The sequence below is a fragment of the Otolemur garnettii genome, unplaced genomic scaffold (genome assembly GCF_000181295.1).
Source record: "Otolemur garnettii isolate 467f Iridium unplaced genomic scaffold, OtoGar3 scaffold00070, whole genome shotgun sequence".
Lineage (NCBI taxonomy): Eukaryota > Metazoa > Chordata > Mammalia > Primates > Galagidae > Otolemur > Otolemur garnettii.
Window position 1 is genome coordinate 9,107,086 of NW_003852465.1, and position 8,123 is coordinate 9,115,208.

Below are 8,123 nucleotides of genomic sequence, written 5' to 3' on the forward strand. Positions count from 1 at the left end.
TCTTAAGCGATTCTCTTGCCTCACCCTCCCAAGTAGCTGGGACTACAGGTGCCTGCCACAATGCCTATTTTTTTGTTTGTTTGTTTTTATCATTGGTTTTTTAGCAGGCCTGGGCCTGGTTCAAACCCTGCCAACCCCGGTATATGTGGCAGGCACCCTAACCACTGAGCTACAGGCGCTGAGCCTTTTTTCTATTTTTAGTAGAGACAGGGTCTCAATCTTGGTCATGCTGGTCTCAAACTCCTGAGTTCAATTGATCTACCCATCTTGGCCTCCCAGAGGCAAGAGCTACCACACCCAGCCTAAGAGAAAAACTTTTTACAAAACAGGTTAAGGCCGGTTACAGTGGTTCATACCTGTAATCCTAGCAACTGTGAGAGGCTGAGGTAGGAGGATTGCTTAAGGTCAGGAGTTTGAAACTAGCCTAAGCAACAGTGAAATTCTGTGTCTACTAAAAATAGAAAAATTAGCTGGGCAGGGTGGCATCTGTGGCTCAGTGAGTAGGGCGCTGGCCCCATATACCAGAGGTGACCGGTTCAAATCCGATCCTACCCCCCACCCCCCAAAAACCTGCAAAAGTTAGCTAGGCATTTGTGTGGGGCTCCTGCAGTCCTAGCTACTTGGGAGGCTGAGGAAGGAGGATTGCTTAAACCTAGGAAGTTGAGGTTGCTGTAAGCTAGGTTGATGCCTCTTAGTTTGGGCAACAGAGTGAGACTCTGTGTCAAAAAAAACCCCAACTTTTTCTTGTAGAAATGTTTAAATATTTTTAAAAGGTAGAAATAATAATACAGTGAACCCTCATGTACCCATCACCAGCTTCAATAATTATCAACACGATCTTGATTCGTCTATATCCTCACCCACTTTTCTCCCCTATATCTCCTGTACTGGATGATTCTAAAAAAAATTTTGGACATCACATCATTTCATCCACAGATATTTCAGAAAGGATTCTTTGTTAACATAACCACAACACCATTATCACAGCTAAAAATAAATAAATAACTTCTTAATATCACCAAATATCCTATCAGTGTTAAAATTTCCACAATTTTGTTCATCTTGGATTTATTTAAATGAGAAACTAAAAAAGGTCCACATGTTAAATTTGGTTAATGTGGCAGTGTTTTGTTGTTTTTGATTTATTTTTTTTTGAGATGCCTGAGATCAAGCGATCTGCCCACGTTAGCCCCACAAAGTGCTCGTGCTTACAAGTGTGAGCCACCCCACCCGGCCCTAATGTGACTCTTTTTTTTTTTTTTTTTTTTAAAAAAGAGCCTCAAGCTATCCCCCTGGGTAGAGTGCTGTGGCATCACAGCTCACAGCAACCTCCAACTCCTGGGCTCAAGCGAGTCTCCTGCCTCAGCTTCCCAAGTAGCTGGGACCACAGGCACCCGCCACAATGCCCGGCTATTTTTTTTGGTTGCAGCCATCGTTGTTTGGCAGGCCCTGGCTGGATTCGAACCCACGAGCTCAGGTGTATGTGGCTGGCGCCTTAGCCACTTGAACCACAGGTGCCGAGCCCTTAATGTGACTCTTAAATGCATTTTATTTTATATGTTCCAACTCTCTTTTTTTTTTTCTTGCATTTTATTTGTTGAAGTAACCAGGCTGTTTTTTCTACAGTGTCTTCGGCTTTTCTGGATTTTGATGATTACTTCTCTATGGTATTGTTTACATGTAGTAAAGTGAACTCCTTTACAAACTACATCTTAAACAGAATCCAGACCACAAAAAATATGACAAACAAAAACCCTCTGAGTCAGCATTTTTGAATCAGAATGGGAGAAAAGAAAGGAGAGGGCGACACTCAGTCTTCTCTCCTCTCCTTGGGTACCTCTGAGGGACAGACCCCAGGGAACACAGTTTTTAAACAACTGGTCTGGATTATTTCCTCTAGTGTGTGTATATACCACAACCCAAAGCCCTGCCGGGCTGCCCTATTTTTTTGGGGTGGGGGGTTCTGATTACTCGGATAAGTTCCCAATCTGGGACAGTAGCACAATACACAAAGACATTCAGGATGGCAGCAAATTAAAATTCACTCTGACTCTTATCAGAGAATATACAAGCCTAGTACTTTGTCTGCCCTAGGGATTCTGGCAAAGAGTCCCCAGTCACCCTGCCACCTTGATCTCCCAGGAGTCTGGCAAATGAAGGCCCATTCTCTCCTGCCCTTAACATGACTCAAGTGCTCCACTTCTCAGTCCCGAAGGATCACTTTTCATGACGTCCGACCTTCTGACTGCTGGTATTATAGCTGGCGGAGTGCTAGCCAAGTTTTGAAGACACAGTCCCTGCCTTCAAGGAGTTTACAGCTATGAAGGGAGATAAGCAAAAAGGCTGGTAATAATTAAAACAAAGTGCAGTAGGAGTGCAGATCCGGTCAGGTGACCAAAGAGGGTCATTTCACCTGGGCATTTTGATACAGACGGAAGGGAGAAGACTATGAATATAGGAAAATGCTACACATGCCCAAGGACTGAAGAATCAATCTAATTGACTAGAACAGATAATTGTCGGGGCGGTGGGTGGGGGGAGGACAGGTTTTTTTCTGAGAGCATAATTAGGAAGGGAAATCTGCTGCTAAAATATTATAAAATGCACTTCAAATCAAAATCCAAAGATACAGGAGTTTGTACTTTAAGAAAAATGCATATAAGTACTAATAACATGTATACTTACTTGTTATTTTTTGTTTTTTGAGAGAGTCTCACTATGTCACCCTCAGTAGAGTGCTGTAGCGTTACAGCTCACAGCAATCTCAAACTCTTGGGGTTTTTCTTTTTTTTTTTTTTTGGCAGTTTTTGGCCGGGGCTGGGTTTGAACCCAACACCTCCGGCATATGGGTTGGCGTCCTACTCCTTTGAGCCATGAGCGCCGCCTAAACTCTTAGGCTTTAAGTGATTCTCTTGCCTCTGCCTCCCAAGTAGCTGGGACTATAGGTGCCTGCTACAATGCCTGGCTATTTTTTTGTTGTTGTTGTAGTTGTCATTGTTGTTTAGCTGGCCTGGGATGGGTTCATACCCACCACCTCCAGTGTATGTGTGTAGCGCTCTAGCCACTGAGCTATAGGCACTGAGCCAATACATGTTATTGTTGACTGTCTGCCCTCCAGCCAAAAGACCTCCAGCAGACACCTGTAGTTGAACAAAATTGGGTTGTTGACTCATTTCAGTAAGAAGAATGCACACTTTGGTGGAACTGTGGCACGGCCAATAAAAGGGTGTTAGAAAGGACTTAGGATGTGGAGTTATATTTGGGGGTTTTGAGGAGTGGTCAAGGCAGCAAAACTGCTCTGGATTGGATGATGGTCCCAAAATGGGATATCTTAATAAATCTTATCTAGAAAGGGGGAAGAATGAAGCCAGGGTAAAGCTTTACCTGTGATTGGTAAAGATGCAGCATTCACTTATTAGCTAAGATGCCCAAATGGTTGGTTATTTTTGTGGTTTGGACCATGATCACAAAGAGGTCTTATTTTTGTCTTTTATCATGGTCTTAGGGTGGCCTTGCTTGATGTTGGTATTCTGTGAAATGCTTCTGTTTGATAGGAGAAAACCAAAGCATCACTGAGAGTGCCAGGCAGCTCCTGCTACCAGGGACCACCTTTCTCCTGCTCAGGCTCCTCTTCTGCTCCTCTTCCTGGGATCTGGGCATTGGTACATAAGCCTGATGAGAAAGCAAAAGGGAAAACAAAAGGAAAGAGAAGAATTTTCTAGAAAAACTTTCTGGAAGGAGGAGCACTGAACTGTGATACAAAACAAGGCCAGGTTGCTGAGAGGTGAGCCAGAGTGTAGGAAATGTCAGAGGAGAATGGGATGGGGTAGAAGCAAGAGCTAGAGGTCTGGGGAAGAGACCTGTGTATGTCTGTGTATGTGTGTGTTTGTGTGAGGGAATAAAAGGATGTACAGAAGGAGAAAAGATGGGGGGAGCCTCTGAGCTGGATTAAGAAATAGAAGGAAGGATGGCGGTGGCCAAGGATGGTGCCAGAGTGAAAATAGAGGGAGGCGTTGAAGACAGTGATCATCAAGAAGCCTGTGTTCCGCCTGGTTCTGGCTGAGCTGGGGCTGGGAGTGGAGGCACATAGAGGAGCAGAAGGGGGCTCAAGGGAATTCAGCCGTAGCCACACATAGGCCAGCACTTGGAGAACAGGAGACTGGGGAGATGCAGCACCCAGGACTTCCTGCTGTATCTTGCCATCACCCCAGGGCTTGGCCAAGACCAAGGTGAGCCCTTGCTGCGTGAGTGATAGGGAGTAATTCTAAGAAAGGGGAGGGACATAGAAATAAACTGGGAAATGATGTGGACCCTGGGCCAAGCCTGCTCCCACTCCAGTTCCCCAGGCCCAGCTATTTCCTCCTCCTCCCCTATAGCATCGCCCTCACCCCTTTACCCAATTTGAACCTTCCTTTTCTCTCTTTCCACTACAGCCTCCCTGGGGATCTTCTTGCTTCCGCTCTCCTGGGCCCCTCTCAGAAGTCCTTGATCTGGCAAAGACAGATGTAAGTAAAACTCTCCCCATGCCTACCCTTAGATTTGAACGCAGCCTGGGCCTGCTAAAACAACAATGACAACAACAACAACAAAATATCCAGGCATTGTGGTGGCACCTGTAGTCCCAGCTACTTGGGAGGCTGAGGCAAGAGAATTGGTTTAAGCCCAAGAATTTGAGGTTGCTGTGAGCTGTGATGCCACAGCTCTCTACCAACGGCAACATAGTGAGACTCTATCTCAAATAAATAATAAATGGCTAGGTTAAAAACAAACACACACAACTGTATGGATCACGCTCATCCTCTGCTTAAAGTCTGTGGGGTCAGGTTCACTCTGAATAAAATTCAGCTTCTTGAGCTCAGCACCTGTAGCTCTGTGAGTAGAGCACCAGCCACAAGGCTGGTGGTTTGAGCCCAGGCTGGGCCTGCTAAACAATAATGACAACTGCAACAAAAAAATAGCCAAGCATTGTGGTGGGCACCTGTAATCCCAGCTACTTGGGAGGCTGAGGCAAGAGAATTGCTTAAGCCCAAGAGTTTGAGGTTGCTGTGAGCCATGATGCTAGGGCACTCTACCAATGGCGACATAGTGAGACTCTGTCTCCAAAAAAATAAAATAAAGTAAAATCCAGCTTCTCATCCTAACTCATAGTGCCACACCTGCCCTTGCCCCCTGGCTGGCCTTGTCCCTCGTGGTTCTTCCTCTCCCACTATGCTCCAGCCACATTGAACTTATTTGGATTCCAATAATAGCTTATAGACTTTCTGTCTATAAGACATAGTCAGAAACACAAATTATATCACAATCCAAAACATATGCTCACGCTATATATAGATGTAGATATATCAATAGAAAGTACACATACTGCCTCTCTCTCTCCATATACAGTGTGTGTATCTAGATCTCCTGAAGTTACCTGAAACATTTGCCTTTACTAAGTATAATACACTCTGATTTTTTTTCTTTTCTACTTCATTTGACTTAAGTCGACTTCACTGTCCACTCTGTTCTAACATACCAAGCTTATACTCAGGGCCTTTTCACTGCCAGGAATACCTTTCTCCCTGATTGTTCCAAGTGGCACCTTGTTTTAGATTTCAGATTAAGTGTCACCTGCCCAGAAAAGTCACCCAGACTATAATAGCCACCTGAACCTTCTCTTCCATGTTCTCAGTATGGCCTTTATCATGATATTTTTGTGGTTTATTCTTTTTTGTTCATTTTTTAAATTAAATCATAGCTGTGTACATTAATGCAATCGTGGGGTACAATGTGCTGGTTTTATATACAATTTGAAATGTTTTCATCAAACTGGTTAACATAGCCTTCATGGCATTTTCTTAGTTACTGTGTTAAGACACTTATATTCTACACCTAGTAAATTTCACATGTACCCTTGTAAGATGCACCGTAGGTGTGGTCCCACCAATTACCCTCCCTCCACCCATCCTGCCCCCCACCCCCTCTCCCCATTTCCCCTTCTTCTTGGGCTATAACTGGGTTATAGCTTTCATGAGAAAGCTATAAATTGGTTTCATAGTAATGCTTAATACATTGGATACTTTTTCTTCCATTCTTGAGATACTTTGCTCAGAAGAATATGTTCTAGCTCTATCCATGTAAACATGTAAGAGGTAAAGTCTCCATCTTTCTTTAAGGCTGCATAATATTCCATGGTGTACATATGCCACAATTTATTGATCCATTTGTGGGTTGATGGGCACTTGGGTTTCTTCCATGACTTAGCAATTATGAATTGGGCTGCAGTGAACATTCTGGTAGATATATCTTTGTTATAATGTGATTTTTGGTCTTCTGGATAACATTCCTAGTAGAGGAATTGTAGGATCGAATGGCAGGTCTATTTTTAGATCTCTAAGTGTTCTCCAAACAACTTTCCAAAAGGAACATATTAGTTTGCATTCCCACCAGCAATGTAGAAGTGTTCCCTTTTCTCCACATCCATGCCAACATCTCTGGTTTGGGGATTTTGCGATGTGGGCTAATCTTACTGGAGTTAGATAATATCTCAAAGTAGTTTTGATTTGCATTTCTCTGATGACTAAGGATGATGAGCATTTTTTCATGTGTCTGTAGGCCGTGCACCTGTCTTCTTCAGAGAATTTTCTCTTCAAGTCCCTTGCCCACCCTGAGATGGGATCACTTGTTCTTTTCTTGTTGATATGTTTGAGTTCTCTGTGGATTCTGGTTATTAAACCTCTGTCAGAACCTTTTTTTGTTGTTGATAATCTTTCTCTCTCACTAAGATAGGGTGAACTCTGCAGGGGCAGGGCCCTACTTGTCTTCTCTGTGTTGTTCCTCAAATGGGGCCTGGAGCACAGCAGGTCCTCAGTAATATTGGTAGACTGAGGGAGTGAGCCTAACAAGACTCGTGCTCTCTTTGGGTCTGGGCATTCTCTTCCAGAAAGTGTGAGGTTGAAACCACTCCCGAGAGCGCCCCCAGCTCTACTGATGATTGAACCAGTTTTCCAGGACCTGAGGATGTGCTCCAGACTCCCAGGGCCATCCCCAGTGGGCAGGACAGAGAAGGTCAGACACTCAGCTGAGGACAGATACCATGGAAGGGCCTTGCTTCCAGGCTCTGAAGGCCAAGGATACGAACCCAGACACAGAACAAGTAATGAAAAGGCAGAACTGGAGCCAACCAGACGTCATGAAGACAATAGTGTTGAGGCACCTCCTGTGTGCAAGATGTTCTGCCTGCGTCATCTCACTCCACCCTTAGTCCTCAGAGGGTGGAAGAAGTGGTACAGAACACCATGACACATTCCACCTCAGGAGTTGGACCCAATTCAAAACCTGATTTTCACACTTGCAGAGGCAGCATGGGTCAAGAGCACCAGCTGGAGCCACACTGCCCAGGTTCAAATCCCAGCCCTATCAGTTACCACTTGTATGACCTTGGGTAAATCACTCCATCTCCCACTGACGGGACTTTCTCATGTCTTTTTTTTTTTTTGAGACAGAGCCTCAAGCTATCCCCCTGGGTAGAGTGCTGTGGCTTCACAGCTCACAGCAACCTCCAACTCCTGGGCTCAAGCGAGTCTCCTGCCTCAGCCTTCCAAGTAGCTGGGACCACAGGCGCCTGCCACAACACCTGGCTATTTTTTGGTTGCAGCCGTCATTGTTGTTTGGCGGGTCCAGGCTGGATTTGAACCCGCCACCTTAGGTGTATGTGGCTGGCACCTTAGCCACTTGAGCCACAGGCGCCGAGCCATTTTCTCATGTCTTAATAGGGATTGCATCAGTTGCATAATCTCATGCTCTTTCCAGCACATCCCCAGGAGCACAGCCCCAGGAGGCTTTCCTGGGGTCAGAAATCTTAAGCAAAGTAGGAGTCCCAGGCTGAGTTCCCACCTGACCCGGTGGGGCTTCTGGCTTGAGTACAGCACGGTGGTGAAAAGGCTGTACATTCAGCAGGCTGAGGTCTTAGTCCAGGGTCCAGCACTTACTAATTTGTGACCTTAGATAAACCACAGCCTCTGGGAGCCTTGGTTTCCTCAATAGGGACTTTCAATTTCCCAGGCCAGGGCTCTACCACAGCTGAGACATTCTTCTGAAGGCTAGCCTCAGTCTCCCCAGCCCCAGCACTTCCTCATTCCTGA